The following is a 16,822-nucleotide window of genomic DNA, read 5'->3' as shown; positions in this document are numbered from 1 at the left end:
TTTGGAAAGTAGACCCCCTAAGGATTTATGCAGCCAAGCTGGAATCTCTGGAGAGGCAGATTCACCCTCCATGACTTTAGTTAGATGTGGAGTTTTTGTATTATCTGTGGTGGACATTTCATAGTATTTTAATACTGACCGCATAGTTCTCTGTCCTATCTTTCCTATTTTAGCTAGATTGGCCTCCTTTGCTAAATTCTGTTTTCAGCCTGTGTATGTTTTTTCCTCTCCTCTCACAGTCAATATTTGTGGGGGGCTGCCTATCCTTTGGGAATTTTCTCTGAGGCAAGATAGTTTTCCCTTTTCTATCTATAGGGTTAATTAGTCCTCCAGCTGTGTCGAGGTGTCTAGGATTGGTAGGTACATCCCACGGCTACTTCTAGTTGCGGTGTTAAGTCCAGGGTCTGCGGTCAGTACAGTTACCACATTCTCCAGAGTACGTCTCATGCCGCTCCTAGGCCACCAGATCATAACAGTAATGGGGAGCCAGTGCAGGGATTGACAGAGGGGAGAGGCTGGGGAATAGCGTGGGGACAGGTGGATTAGTCGGGTAGCCGAGTTTAGAATAGATTGGAGGGGTGTGAGAGTGTAGAGGGGAGGCCACAGAGCAGGAGGTTGCAGTAGTCAAGGCGGGAGATGATGAGTGCATGGATCCGGGAAATATTTTTGAGTTGGAATCGGCAGGAAGTGGAAAGGGCTTGGCTATGTGGTTTGAAGGAGAGATCAGTGTCAAGGATTACCCCGAGGCAGCCAGCTTGTGGGACTGGGGAGAGTGGGCAGCCATTTACTTTAATGCATAGGTCTGTTGGGGGAGTCAAGTGAGATGGGGAAAGATGATGAATTCTGTTTTGTCAATATTAAGTTTTAGAAATCTAGCAGAGAAAAGGGTGAAATGGCAGTCAGACATTGTGGGAATCTGGTTAGTAGGGTGATGATATCTGGTCCAGAGATGTAGATCTGTGTGTCGTCGGCATAGAGATGATACTGAAAACCATGGTATTCCAAAGGCCAAAGGTATAGATGGAGAAGAGTAGAGGCTCTAGGACTGAACCTTGCGGGACTCCGACAGGTAGGGGGCGAGGTGAGGAGGTGGTGTTAGAGACGCTGAATGTCCGGTCTGTTAGGTATGACAAAATCCTAGATAGGGCCAAGTCAGTGATGCCAAGAGATGAGAGGGTCTGTAATAGTAGGCAATGGTCCACTGTGTCAAAGGCAGAGGACAGGTCTAGGAGGTGGAGGACAGAGGAGTGCCGCTTGGCTTTGGCAGTTAATAGGTCATTGATGACTTTAGGGCAGTTTCAGTGGAGTGATGTGTCTGGAACCCAGATTGAAAGCAGTCGAAGGGGGAGCAGGAAGAGAGGTGGGAGGACAGCTCAAGATGCACGTGTTGTTCCAGTAGTATTGAGGCATAGGGAGAAGTGATATGGGGCGATAGCTAGATGCATAGGATGAGTCAAGAGAGGGCTTTTTGAGGATAGGGTCAAGTGCACAGGTGGTGAGCTGTGATCTTGAGAGTAGAGTGGAGAGTCGAAATTCTGTAATGGTGGAAAAGTTTGTTTTGTAGGAGGAGGGCTGGGCAGTTAGGAGGAAGGGCTTCGGGGGTTGTGGACCAAAACTGTCTCTGATGTTATCAATCTTCTGCTTGAAAAATGAGGCAAAGTCTTCCGCCGAGATGAGTGGAGAGGGAGGGGAGTGCTGGGGGACAGAGGAGAGAATTGAACTTGTTGAATAACTGTTTAGGGTTGTGAGACAGGGAGGATATGAGAGATGAGAAGTAGGTTTGTTTTGCTGCAGTGAGTGTAGCCTTGAAAGTAGTGAGGGACATCCACTGCTGCTTGTTTCTGGAAAACATCCATAGAGTCAAAATCATCACTACACCTGTAGATAAACTCCCAAAGGGGTATCCATTTTAAAATGGGGTCCCTTAATGGGGGATTCTGCTCTTCCAGCACTAAGAGACTCTGTATTTGAAGTCTGTAAACTATTCTATCAAAATCTGCACTCTAGTAGGCAAATAGCTCTCTGTCCCTCCCGAGGCTAGCTGTGTTGCTAAGTAGTACTGTACAGCCACATTTGGGGTATTTCCACATTTTTCAAAAATTGTATGAGAAATTGTGGTGCCACTTCTTGTGTGAAAATGTAAAATCTGAGGCTAAAACAAAATTTTGGTGCTAAAAATGTAATTTCTTTCCTCACTGCCCAATGGTATAATATTCTATGACACAGCCATGGTGTCAATATGATCACTGCACCCCTAGAGTAGTTCATTGAGAGGTGTAGTTTGTAAAATGTGGTCACTTATGGGGGGATTCTGCTGTTCTAGCACCTCAAGGCCTCTACCAATGTGACATGGCACCCTCAAAGCAGTCCAGCAAATCTTTCACATTACTTCTGACCTTTGCACTGTGCCTCACAAGTAGTTTTCGACCACATATGGGGTATTAGTGTACTCAGGAGAAATTACACTATTTTCTCCTGTTACCCTTGTGAAAAAAAAAATTGAGGCTAAAAGAACATTTTGATGGAAACAAATGTGAATTTTTTTTATATTTTTTTATTTTTAATGGCTCAATGTTATAAACTTCTGGGAAGCAACTGGGGGTTCAAGGTGCTCACTGCTCACCACGCATCTAGATAAATTCCTTGGGGGGGTCTAGTTTCCTAAATGCGGTTACTTGTGCGAGTTTTCCACTGTTTAGGCACATCAGGTGCTCTCCAAATTCAACATGACACTTGCAGAGCATTCCATCAAAATCTGTATTCCAAAATGTAACTTCTTCCTTTCTGAGCCCTGCCGTGCGCCTAAACAGTAGTTTTTTTCCCCACATGTGGGGTATCTGCATACTCAGGAGAAATTACACAACACATTTTGGAGTAAATATTTTTATTTTAACCTTGTGAAAATAAAAAAGTTTTGGCTAAAAGAAAATTTTGGGGGGAAAATGTAATTTTTCTTGCCATTTTAAAAATTAAAAAAAATTATTTGAGTCTAAAGTTGAATTTTTGTTAAAAAAAAAGTTAAATGTTAATTTTTTCATTCCACTTTCCATTAAATTCTGAAAAGCACCTGAAGGGTTAATAAACTTCTTGAATGTGGTTTTGAACACCTTTTTAGAATGGTGTCACTTTTGGTTATTTTCTATCATATAGTCCCCTCAAAGTCACTGCAAATGTGATGTGTTCCCTAAAAAATTATTTTGTTGGAAAAATGGGAAATCGCTCCTCAACTTTTAACCCTTATAACTTACTAAAACAAAAATGTTTCAAAAATTGTGCTGATGTAAAGTAGACGTGTGGGAAATGTTATTTATTACCGTAACTATTTTGTGTGACATAGCTATAATTTAAAGGGAATCTGTCACCCCACTTTTGGCCTATAAGCTGCTGTCACCTCAAAAGGGCAAATCAGTATGCCTGGGCAGGAGCCGCTACAGGAAGCAAGGAAGAGGACAACATCGTATGAAGATGGGAGGCGCCGGACCCTGACCGCGATGCCCATTGGACCAGACCACATCGGGACCGCCCCTGGGTGAGTATAATCTAACTTGTTTTTCTTATCTTTAAGGTTACATCGGGGGCTTATCTACAGCATTATAGAATGCTGTAGATAAACACCTGATGGCGGTGGCCGCTGCTTATAGGCCAAAAGTGGGGTGACAGATTCCCTTTAAGGGCATAAAAATTAAAAGTTTGAAAATTGCTAAACTTTCACAAAATTTCTGATATTTTCACAAATAATTGCAAATCATATCGAACAAAGTTTACTACTATCAAGAAGTAAAATATGTCAAAAGAAAACAATATCAGAATCGGTGGTATCCGTTGAAGCGGTCCAGAGTTATTACCACATAAAGTGACACTGGTCAGAATTGTTAAATTTGGCCTGGTCAGGAAGGTGAAAACGTTCTTTGGGGTGAAGGGGTTAAGCTTAGTTAAAAACCTGAGATCACAAATACAGTTTACTACCTAGAGCAAATAAGTAAGGGTATAACAAATATCCAGGAACGGTTTAACCAGATGCTATTGTGACGTTAAAATCCCCAGTTAAATCCCTCAACACAAAAGTCCTGCCTGGCTGCTGAGGTTGGCACCCTGTTAAACACAAATGGCACCCCTCTCAATGTAGTCTCGCCCTTTTTCTTTTTACAGTTTCGTTAGGAGTATATAATTTCCAAAATAGTGCTTAGCTCAAGAAATGCTGGTAGTGGTAGCGCATTGGTGGTTCAGTTCCGCCTGGTCCTGATGTAGGATGAAGGAGAGTCCCTCTATGAATGGGACTCTCCTACATGCTACATTGGGACCAGGGAACATTCTCACTTTTTTGTTCTAGGTCACTTTGAGGTATACTCTATTTGTGAGCCCAGGTTTTTTTTTTTCTATTCTTAAGGTCTTTCTACATACTTTTTTAAAATTAATAATCAATAAGTTTTACGAGTAGTATTATTCTGTGATCTACTTTTACTCTATAGTATTTATCTACTTCACTCAGTGATTCAAGCCCAGATATTACTCTAGGAAACTCTGTGACCCAAAAGCCAAATGCATTCCTCTTCTAAGCCTTACTGTGTGCCCAAGCAAAAGCACATGACCACATGTATGGGGTATTACCGTTCTTGGGAGAAATAATGTAATAAATCAGCATTCAGTATAAATTGCTTAACACATTTTTTTGTGCGTTTTCTCTCATTACAGCTTGTGAAAATGGAAAATTTGAGGTTAAATCAACATTTTAGTTGAAAGAATGTAATTTTTCATTTTAGTTATTAGTACACTTTTTCATTAATTTCTGTAAAGTACCTGAAAGGCTAACAAACAACCTGAATGCAGTTTTGAAGACTTTTGAGCATGGCTGTGGAGTCGGTAAGGCTACTTTCACACTTCCGTCTTTTTGCCTCCGTCGTTATGGCAAAAAAACGGATCCTGCAAATGTGCCCGCAGGATCTGTTTTTTTGCCATACACTTTAATGGATGACGGATTGCAACGGATGGCCACACGTCGCATCCGTCGTGTGACGGATGCGTCGTGTTTTAGCGGCCCGTCGTGACAAAAAATGTTCAATGTAACGGTTTTTTGTCCGTCGGATCCGCCATTTCCGACCGCGCATGCGCGCCCGGAACTCCGCCCCCTACTCCCCGCTCATCACAGTGGGCAACGGATGCGTTGTAAAACTGCATCCGCTGCCCACGTTGTGCTAAATTTAGCACAACGTACGTCGAGCCGACGGTTTGCGACGGCCCCGTACCGACGGAAGTGTGAAAGTAGCCTAAGCCAAACCACCGACTCCGACTTTGAATCATCAATTTCCCTGACTTCCAACTCTAATTACACAGCCCTGCCTCACTACTGAGCATGAAGTTAAAGTGCAGCACAGATTCATCTCAACTAAAAGCTTAGATCAGGAATAGAACAGGCATTTATAGGACATTTCATAACTTTTCCAAATTATGGAAACATTTACAGCACATCATGCACTGAACTACTGAACCCAACTTATTATACATTTTCAGAGTCTGTCCATTTTATAGTGACTCCACCAAAATGGACTCCGACTCTTGACTCCACAGCATTGTTTTGAATGGTATAGTTTTTTTTTAAAGTATGTCTATGGAGAGGTTTCTGACATATAGGCCCCTCAAAGTCACTTCAGATCTGCATAGGCCTATAAAAAAATATATTTTGGAAATTTTTGTTGAAAAAATGAAAATTGTTGTTTAAGTGTTAACACTTCTAACCTGATAACAAAATGAAAAAGGGTGTTTCAAAAATTACACTGATGTAAAGTGTATATATATGGGAATTATTTCTTAATTATATTGTGTGGCATGACAGTCTGTTATAAAGACATAAAAAATAAAAGTTTAAAAATTTCTCATTATACTAAAATTTAATGATGTCATGATTAAGGGAGCTTAGTCTCCAGAAACGCGTTGAGATTCTTACCCATATGGCTTGTGCTGAAGTCTGTATCCTCTATGCTTAAAAGTATGTGAATAAAGAAAACTCTTTTTTACGGATTCGGTGAAGCTGGACATTCCTTTCTTTTTTGGACTATCATTAAGTACAATGTGTCACAGAACACAATATCAGTATTCTTGGTATATGAAGAAAGTCCTAAAGTTATTATCACATAAAAGTGACACGTCAGATTTGGGCTGTGTCAGGAAGGTGAAAACAGACTTCAACGATAAGGGTTTAATAACTTGCGTACTCCACAAAGCTACCATTGAAATATATATCTTGTGCCACTAAAATAAGACCTTACTAAACTGAACTAAGTAGAGGAGGCTGTTGCGCTCTGATTGGGAGAGCCGCCGCCTGTCCGTACACTGCGTTCTATCACGGTGTGATTTATAGGGACGTCTTGTCCGAATACTGACTAGTCAAAATTTGCACTAAAGGTACCTTCACACTAAAGGACTTTGCAGCGATAACGACAGCGATCCGTGACGTTGCAGCGTCCTGGATAGCGATATCGTTGTGTTTGACACGCAGCAGCGATCTGGATCCTGCTGTGATATCGCTGGTCGTTGCTGAAAATTCAGAACTTTATTTGGTCGTCAGATCGGCGTGTATCTTGTGTTTGACAGCAAAAGCAACGATACCAGCGATGTTTTACAATGGTAACCAGGGTAAATATCGGGTTACTAAGCGCAGGGCCGCGCTTAGTAACCCGATATTTACCCTGGTTACCATTGTAAAAGTAAAAAAAAACCACTACATACTCACCCTCTGATGTCTGTCACGTCCCCCGGCATCCGCGCTGCTGCTCAGAGCTTCCTGCACTGACTGTCAGTGCCAGCCGGAAAGCAAAGCACAGCGGTGACGTCACCGCTGTGCCCTGCTACTGCCGGCGCTTACACAGTGCAGGGAAGCGGACGCCGGGGGACGCGAATGTAAGTATGTAGTGTTTGTTTTTTTACATTTACACTGGTAACCAGGGTAAACATCGGGTTACTAAGCGCGGCCCTGCGCTTAGCAACCTGATGTTTACCCTGGTTACCCGGGGACTTCGGCATCGTTGGTCGCTGGAGAGCTGTCTGTGTGACAGCTCTCCAGCGACCACACAGCGACGCTGCAGCGATCGGCATCGTTGTCGATATCGCTGCAGCGTCGCTTAGTGTGAAGGTACCTTAAGAGTTGGTATTGATAACGTTAACTTTTTCCGACGTCCTTAATAATACGTCCCTATGTACGTATTGACACGGGACGGATTATTACGTCCACGTGCTCGTGCACGCACACAGGCTGTGTGTCATCCAGCTGACAAGTGGCGCTAAGTTTCAGGTACAGTTACGCACCGCTTAAGGCACTTTAACCACCTAAATGCTGTGATCAAATTCTATCGCAGCATTCCAGGAGCTGACAGAGGGATAACATCCCTTCTGCCCTTGGATCGGAGACCCTGCGGCATCACGCGGGGTTCCAATCGTTGCCATACGATACGATACACTTTATTGATCCCGGGGAAATTACGGAATGGTGAGCCGATTGCCATGGTGACCCGATTGTCGTCATGACTAAATTCGTGTAACCAGAGCTAGTAAAGCTGCTAGATCATGCTCAGAGCATGATCAGCAACTTTCTGTCAGTGCAGAGCTGACAAATTGCATAGCATAGGGATGCTGCTGCATCTCCATGCTGTACAAGTAATCAGCCTGCAAAAAATGATAGTTCCATATTGGGACAAAGTATACAAAAAACTTTTAAATTATTGTAAAAATATTTTAAAAAAAATTAAATACATAAAAAGAAATCAAAATATATTGTACCTCTAAATAAAGACAGCTCTGGCAAAAATTTAAGAGACCACCACATCAAAACCCTGTCATGTGCAGCCCAATCTCCAGACCTGAACCCCATTGAAAACCTCTGGAATGTAATCAAGAGAATGATTGATAGTCACAAGCCATCAAACAAAGAAGAACTGCTTAAATGTTTACACCAGATGCAGTGTGAAAGACTGGTGGGAAAGCATGCCAATATGCATGAAAGCTGTGATTAAAATTCATGGTTATTCCACAAAATATTGATTTCTGAACTCTTCTGGAGTTAAAACATTAGTATTGTTGTTTCTAAATGATTATAAACGTGTTTTCTTTGCATTTTTTTGAGGTCTGAAAGCATTGGGGGTTTTTTATTTTAACCATTTTTCTATGTCAGGAAAAAAAATACAAAATGTATTGCTTGGAAATTTGGAGACATGTTGTCAGAAGTTTATAGGTTAAAAGAACAATTTACATTTTGCTCAAAAATATACCTATAAAGAGAAAAATCAGACAAACTGAACATTTTGCAGTGGTCTCTTAAGTTTTGCCAGAGCTGTATAAAAGGTCATTTCGGAGTAAGAAATGTTTCCACAGGAGGCTTCCAAAAGAGCAAAGTAGATGTGAAGAGGGAAACAAGAAAGGTAGAGGTTTTATCTTTGGGAGTTCCTCTAATGATAGGAAAACCTCCTAGTGACGGTCCTTCCCAGGTGGGGGGCAGACTATTCTGCTTCTTTCCGGCCTCGGGAAAAAATGTCCAGCAGTCCCTGGATACTAAGCCTAATCAAGTCAGGCCTAAGGATAGACTTTCATTTCCATTCCCGAACTTTGTAGTAACTCTTCTATGGTCCTCTACGGAGGAACAACAGGCCTTGGAAAACGAGGTGTTCCATCTAGTGGACAAAGCTGTGCTCCAGGAAGTCCCTCTTCGGGAAAGGACGGAAGGATTCTACTCCCCATTGTTTCTGGTGAACAATGTAAACTTGAAACAACTGAACAAGTATGTAAGGACTCAGACTTTCAAGATGGAGTCACTAAAATCAGCCATCAGAATATTGTTTCCCGATTGCTTTAGGACAGTCCTGGACGTGAGAGATGCATATTATCACATCCCCATAGGGGGAGAAATAAAATTATTTCAATACAAAGCCCTTCCATTTGGCTTGTTGGTGGCCCCTCATGTATTTACCAAGCTGTTGGCGGATGCAATGGCGCACCTGAGGGAGCAGGACATCTTGATCATCTCTTATTTGGACGATTTCTTAGTGATAGGCAACTCAGTCCAACATAGCGGAGTGCAACTTGAGAGAGTAATGACCTCTTTAGTGAACCTGGGTTGGCTATTGAATGTATAAAAATCAAAGATCGAGCCAAAGATGCTACAGGAGTTTCTGGGGCTTACATTAGACTCCCAGAAGCAAGAGTGTCTCCTTCCAGAGGACAAAAGGGAAACAATTGCGGGTCAGGTATTGAGGGTATCACAATACCAATCTATGACTTTGAGAAAGGCCATGTCCCCCTGTTAGGTTCCCTAACCTCCTGTTTGCCAGCGGTTCAGTGGGCCCAAATACACACAAGGGAGCTTCAGTGGGACATCTTTAAAAATCAGGTCTCCCTATAAGGTCAATTAAAAGCTCATATGACTCTGTCTTCAAAACTATTCGTTCCCTGGGTTGGTGGAAAGAAATGGGCAATCTGACCAAAGTGTCCCTTGGGTGACCACAGTGTCTCAAGTAGTCACCACAGATGCAAGCCCCACGGGGTGGTGGCCTCATCTGGACAACAGGGTTACTCAGGGGGTCTGGACGGGTCAGCAGATGTATTTCCTCAAACCAGAAGAAGGAACTATTAGCAGTCAGTCATGCCCTGATAAAATTCTTAGATGAGCTTCAGGGTCAATATGTATGAGTATTTTTGGACAACCAGGTAGTGGTAGCCTATCTGAACCATCAAGGAGGAAACAGGTCACGGGCCTTGATGGACGTAACCCAGATATTCCGGTTGGCGGAAAGCAATCTCCTCTCCATGATAGCGCTCCACATTTGGGGGATAGAAAACCACAAGGCAGACATTCTGAATTGCACTTAGTTGAAACAGGGTGATTGGGTACTAAAAGAGTCCATTTTCAACCAGATTGTGGAAATGTGGGGTCTCCCGGTCATAGATCTCTTCGCCAGTATCAACAACAAGAAGGTTTTTGCTCCATAGATCCCAGAGGGAACCCTCAGGTTCTAGATGCCTTTATGATTTCGTGGAATCAAAGCCTGGCCTATGCCTCAAACACAGTTATCCTGATCCCAGCGGTTCTAAGGAGGATCAGAGAAGACAGGGCAAGACTAATGATGATAGCCCCTTTCTGACCAAGAAGAATTTGGTTCTCCTGGCTGAGGATGATGTCCATCGCCTACCCTTGGGTACTACGAGAAGTTCCAGACCTTTTCTCACAGGGACCGCAGCGAATTTACACTTAACAGTGTGGAACTTTTAAAGGGCGCTTTTGATTGACAGGGTTTTCCCCAAACTTGGTATCCACCCTACTTCAGAGTAGGAAAATTGTCACTACCAAAGCCTACGGTAAAACTTGGAAAAAAATTCCTATCTACCTTGGGGGTCAGAGTCAAGGATGGGGTTCCAATTGTGGCCATCCTGGAGTTTTTACAAAAGGGGTTAGAGCAGGGCCTTTCTACTAGCACCTTAAAGGTTCAGATGGCTGCTTTGGGGGCACAGTATAATCATGATATAGCGGGCAATCCTTGGACAGCAAGATTCATTACAGCCTCTGCAAGATCTAATGCCATAAATTGCCACCATTGGATTTAAATTTGGTCTTATCAACCCTAACGGGTCCCCCCTTTGAACCCTTAAATTCTGCCTCGCTCAAGATTCTTTCCATCAAAACGGTCCTTCTAGTGGCTCTGACATCAGTCCATAGGGTGAGCAACATTCAGGCCCTATCTGCAGGCCCTCCCTTTACTAAAATCCTAGAGAACAGAGTTATTGTAAAACCTGACCCTGCTTACTTGCCCAACGTAGCATCTCTGTTCTATAGGTCCCAAGAGGTAGTCCTTCCTTCCTTTTGCTCCAACCACATATGCAAGAGAAGAGACTTTCCATTCATTAGACATAAAAAAGTATTTGGTTCAGTACCTAACGTCCACCCAGGGGTGTAGGAAGGATGGGTGTCTGTGCTTCCAGGGGCCTAGGAAGGGTCTCAAGGGCAAGATGGATAAGAGATGCAATCTCATTACCTTACTCATCTAGTGGAAATGTCGCCTCGGAGGATTTGAGGTCATTCCGTGAGATCATTGTGAACCTCCTGGGCGGAAGGGTCGGATGTATCAATAGATAGAGCAGATTTGTAAGGCTGCCATTTGCTCATCACCACCTACCTTTTATAATCACTATCGGCTGGACCTAGCCTCTTCTGATCTAATTTTTGTGAGAAGGGTTCAACAGGCTGTAGTCCCTCCCTAAGATACAATTCTCTGCAATTCTCTCCGTGGTGTTGTCATGGGCTCTAAGATACCCTGTTACTGGTAAGTAACTATGCCTTTCTCCTTCCCCCATGACAGCATAGTACTTTTTTTTTTTTGACCCAGCATTGACAAGTCTCTATGAGTGGTTTGTTTATAATGATAAGGATCATTTAAGTAAAGATTAGTACTATAGGCAGAGTAGCCTTAGGGTACCGTCTCACAGTGGCACTTTGATCGCTACGACGGCACGATCCGTGACGTTCCAGCGATATACATACGATCTCGCTGTGTCTGACACGCAGCAGCGACCAGGGACCCCGCTGAGAATCTTACGTCGTAGCAGATCGTTTGAAACTTTCTTTCGTCGCTGGATCTCCCGCTGTCATCGCTGGATCGGCGTGTGTGACGCTGATCCAGCGATGTGTTCGCTTGTAACCAGGGTAAACATCGGTTACTAAGCGCAGGGCCGCGCTTAGTAACCCGATGTTTACCCTGGTTACCATTGTAGATGTAAAAAAAAAAAAAAAACACTACATACTCACCTTCTGATGTCTGTCACGTCCCCCGGCGTCTGCTTCCCGCACTGACTGTGAGCGCCGGCCGTAAAGTAAAAGCAGAGCACAGCGGTGACGTCACCGCTGTGCTGTGCTTTACGGCGGGAAGCCGCCGGCGGGGGACGTGACAGACATCAGAAGGTGAGTATGTAGTGTTTTTTTTTTTTTACATTTACAATGGTAACCAGGGTAAACATCGGGTTACTAAGCGTGGCCCTGCACTTAGTAACCCGATGTTTACCCTGGTTACCCGGGGACTTCGGCATCGTTGGTCGCTGGAGAGCTGTCTGTGTGACAGCTCTCCAGCGACCACACAACGACTTACCAACGATCACGGCCAGGTCGTATCGCTGGTCGTGATCGTTGGTAAATCGTTTAGTGTAACGGTACCCTTACTATTGAATTATGTTTACCCCTATGCTTTAACTGTTTGCCTTACAGCTAAGTATTTCTATTCCTAAAAGTGGGTCTGGCAGATAGCAACACAGATAAATTAACCATGAAGTTTAAAATAAAATTTAAAAAATAATATCATACTCCTCCCATCCCCAACATGTCACGGATGTGGATTGTGGAACCAGTGTGCCAAGGACCGTGGAGAGCCTGGAGGGGTGTGACTAAGCAAACACCTGACTGTTCACTAGAACCTCTGATGGTGAGGTTAGACTTGGCTCCCGAGCAGCTGTTCCCAGAGAACAGACAGGTTGGAGCAGCTGGCAGAGTTCGCATCAGAGTGCGGCAGACAGTGTTTGTATCAGCGTGCAGCTGACAGGATCTGCAGCACAGTGCAGCAGGCAAGGTCTGTATTAGAGTGCAGCAAGCAGGCTCTGCAGTTGAGTGCAGCGGGAACAGGTATGCAAACTTACACAACTTAGACTGCAAAACAGGAAGGTTGCTCAGGCACCTCCCCAGTGGGGAGGAAGCAATATATGCATAATGTCCCATAGTCATTGGCTTGGGAGGAAATGGTAAGTGCACATGCTGGGCCTTTAGAGGGCGGGAGCGCACGCGCGCATTCCCTAAGGACATGGCTAGAGGACTCCTTGGAAGCATGCTGAGCATGATGAAAGGGAAGAACTGTCTGCAGCATGGGTGAGTGAAGAGACACGCTGGCAACCCTGCCAGTCAGAGCAGGGATCCGATGTGGTGCTAACACATGTATATATTCTATCTGGCACCTTAGGCCAGGTGCACACGATCCGAAAGAAGTAGCGATTTGGATGCAGCGCATGTTCGCTGTGTCAAAAGCACTGCTGTCTATTGAATGCAGGTTAATCTTCATGTGTTCACTGAACTGTGCAGATTCACTACATCTAATACATTTAACGGGTGAAATTTATCTTGTGGAGGCTCGCGTCTCCACAGGATAAATAGACATGCTGCGGTCTGGAAAGACACGCCACATGTCAGTCTCCGTGGGTGATCCGCAGGTGTCTGTGGACGCATAGTGGGCATGGGATTTCTTAAAATGCCATCCACTATGCTGTAACATCTGACTGCTGCGGGTTTGACGCTGCACAAGTACGAAGCGTGAAACCCCCAGCAATTACTGATGTGTGCACATACATTTATAATCATAGGCATCTTTATATAACTTTACTTAACCCCTTCCTGACATCTGACGTACTATCCCGTCGAGGTGGGGTGGGCCCGTATGACCACCGACGGGATAGTACGTCATACACGATCGGCCGCGCTCACGGGGGGAGCGCGGCCGATCGCGGCCGGGTGTCAGCTGCATATCGCAGCTGACATCCGGCACTATGATGTGCCAGGAGCGGTCACGGACCGCCCCCGGCACATTAACCCCCGGCACACCGCGATCAAACATGATCGCGGTGTACCGGCGGTATAGGGAAGCATCGCGCAGGGAGGGGGCTCCCTGCGGGCTTCCCTGAGACCCCCGGAGCAACGCGATGTGATCGCGTTGCTCCGAGGGTCTCCTACCTCCCTCCTCGCCGCAGGTCCCAGATCCAAGATGGCCGCGGCATCCGGGTCCTGCAGGGAGGGAGGTGGCTTACCGAGTGTCTGCTCAGAGCAGACACTTGGTAAGCCTGCAGCCCTGCACAGCAGATCGCAGATCTGGCAGAGTGCTGTGCACACTGCCAGATCAATGATCTGTGATGTCCCCCCCTGGGACAAAGTAAAAAAGTTAAAAAAAAATTCCCCACATGTGTAAAAAAATAAATAAAAAAAATATCCTAAATAAAGAAAAAAAATATATATATAATTATTCCCATAAATACATTTCTTTTGCTAAATAAAATAAAAAAACAATAAAAGTACACATATTTAGTATCGCCGCGTCCGTAACGACCCAACCTATAAAACTGCCCCACTAGTTAATCCCTTCAGTAAACACCGTAAGAAAAAAAAAAAAAAAAAAAACGAGGCAAAAAACAACGCTTTATTATCATACTGCCGAACAAAAAGTGGAATAACACGCGATCAAAAAGACTGATATAAATAACCATGGTACCGCTGAAAACGTCATCTTGTCCCGCAAAAAACGAGCCGCCATACAGCATCATCAGCAAAAAAATAAAAAAGTTATAGTCCTGGGAATAAAGCGATACCAAAATAATTATTTTTTCTATAAAATAGTTTTTATCGTATAAAAGCGCCAAAACATAAAAAAAATGATATAAATGAGATATCGCTGTAATCGTACTGACCCGACGAATAAAACTGCTTTATCAATTTTACCAAACGCGGAACGGTATAAACTCCTCCCCCAAAAGAAATTCATGAATAGCTGGTTTTTGATCACTCTGCCTCACAAAAATCGGAATAAAAAGCGATCAAAAAATGTCACGTGTCCGAAAATGTTACCAATAAAAACGTCAACTCGTCCCACAAAAAACAAGATCTCACATGACTCTGTGGACTCAAATATGGAAAAATTACAGCTCTCAAAATGTGGAAACGCAAAAAATATTTTTTGCAATGAAAAGCGTCTTTCAGTGTGATGGCTGCCAATCATAAAAATCCGCTAAAAAACCCGCTATAAAAGTAAATCAAACCCCCCTTCATCACCCCCTTAGTTAGGGAAAAATTAAAAAATTAAAAAATGTATTTATTTCCATTTTCCCATTAGGGTTAGGGTTAGGGCTAGAGTTAGGACTAGAGTTAGGACTAGAGTGAGGGCTAGGGTTAGAGCTAGGGTTAGGGTTAGGGCAAGGGTTAGGGCTAGGGTTGGGGCTAGGGTTGGGCTAGTGTTACGGCTAGTGTTACGGCTAGTGATAGGGCTAGGGTTATTGCTCGGGTTAGGGCTAGGGTTGGGGCTAGGGTTGGGGCTAGGGTTGGGGCTACAGTTAGGGTTGGGGCTAAAGATAGGGTTAGGGTTTGGATTACATTTACGGTTGGGAATAGGGTTGGGTGTGTCTGGGTTAGAGGAGTGGTTAGGGTTACTGTTGGGATTAGGGTAAGGGGTGTGTTTGGATAAGGGTTTCAGTTATAATTGGGGGGTTTCCACTGTTTAGGCACATCAGGGGCTCTCCAAACGGGACATGGCATCCGATCTGAATTCCAGCCAATTCTGCGTTGAAAAAGGAAAACAGTGCTCCTTCCCTTCAGAGCTCTCCCGTGTGCCCAAACAGGGGTTTACCCCAACATATGGGGTATCAGCGTACTCAGGACAAATTGGACATCATCTTTTGGGGTCCAAGTTCTCCTGCTACCCTTGGGAAAATACAAAACTGGGGGCCAAAAAATAAGTTTTGTGGGAAAAAAAAGATATTTTATTTTCACGGCTCTGCGTTGTAAACTGTAGTGAAACACTTGGGGGTTCAAAGTTTTCACAACACATCTAGATAATTTCCTTGGGGGGTCTAGTTCCCAATATGGGGTCACTTGTGGGGGGTTTGTACTGTTTGGGTACATCAGGGGCTCTGCAAATGCAACGTGACGCCTGCAGACCAATCCATTTAAGTCTGCATTCCAAATGGCGCTCCTTCCCTTCCGAGCTCTGTCATGCGCCCAAACAGTGGTTCCCCCCCACATATGGGGTATCAGCGTACTCAGGACAAACTGGACAACAACTTTTGGGGTCCAATTTATCCTGATACCCTTGTGAAAATACAAAACTGGGGGCTAAAAATCATTTTTGTGAAAAAAAAAAGAATTTTTATTTTCACGGCTCTGCGTTATAAACTGTAGTGAAACACTTGGGGGTTCAAAGTTCTCACAACACATCTAGATAAGTTCCTTGGGGGGTCTAGTTTCCAATATGGGGTCACTTGTGGGGGGTTTGTACTGTTTGGGTACATCAGGGGCTCTGCAAATGCAACGTGACGCCTGCAGACCAATCCATTTAAGTCTGCATTCCAAATGGCGCTCCTTCCCTTCCGAGCTCTGTCATGCGCCCAAACAGTGGTTCCCCCCCACATATGGGGTATCAGCGTACTCAGGACAAACTGGACAACAACTTTTGGGGTCCAATTTATCCTGATACCCTTGTGAAAATACAAAACTGGGGGCTAAATATCATTTTTGTGAAAAAAAAAAGAATTTTTATTTTCACGGCTCTGCGTTATAAACTGTAGTGAAACACTTGGGGGTTCAAAGCTCTCAAAACACATCTAGATAAGTTCCTTAGGGGGTCTACTTTCCAAAATGGTGTCACTTGTGGGGGTTTTTAATGTTTAGGCACATCAGGGGCTCTCCAAACGCAACATGGCATCCCATCTTAATTCCAGTCAATTTTGCATTGAAAAGTAAAATAGCGCTCCTTCCCTTCCGAGCTCTGCTATGCGCCCAAACAGTGGTTTACCCCCACATATGGGGTATCGTTGTACTCCGGACAAATTGCACAACAACTTTTGTGGTCTAATTTCTTCTCTTACCCTTGGGGAAATAAAAAAATGGGGGCGAAAAGATCATTTTTGTGAAAAAATATGATTTTTTATTTTTACGGCTCTGCATTATAAACTTCTGTGAAGCACTTGTTGGGTCAAAGTGCTCAACACACATCTAGATAAGTTCCTTAAGGGGTCTACTTTCCAAAATGGTGTCACTTGTACAGGGTTT

The 16,822-nt window shown here is 44.0% G+C and overlaps 1 protein-coding gene across 1 annotated transcript in view; it reads right to left on the bottom strand.

Annotated features, from left to right (window-relative positions):
• CDYL (chromodomain Y like) overlaps window positions 1–16,822 on the bottom strand; it is a 95,500-nt gene that overhangs the window by 25,185 nt on the left and 53,493 nt on the right. The gene's annotated exons all lie outside the window — the stretch shown is intronic.

The sequence above is a fragment of the Ranitomeya variabilis genome, chromosome 6, assembly GCF_051348905.1.
Source record: "Ranitomeya variabilis isolate aRanVar5 chromosome 6, aRanVar5.hap1, whole genome shotgun sequence".
NCBI classification, from domain to species: domain Eukaryota; kingdom Metazoa; phylum Chordata; class Amphibia; order Anura; family Dendrobatidae; genus Ranitomeya; species Ranitomeya variabilis.
The sequence above is the reverse complement of the archived record's forward strand: the minus strand, read 5'-3'. Positions and strand labels throughout refer to the sequence as shown.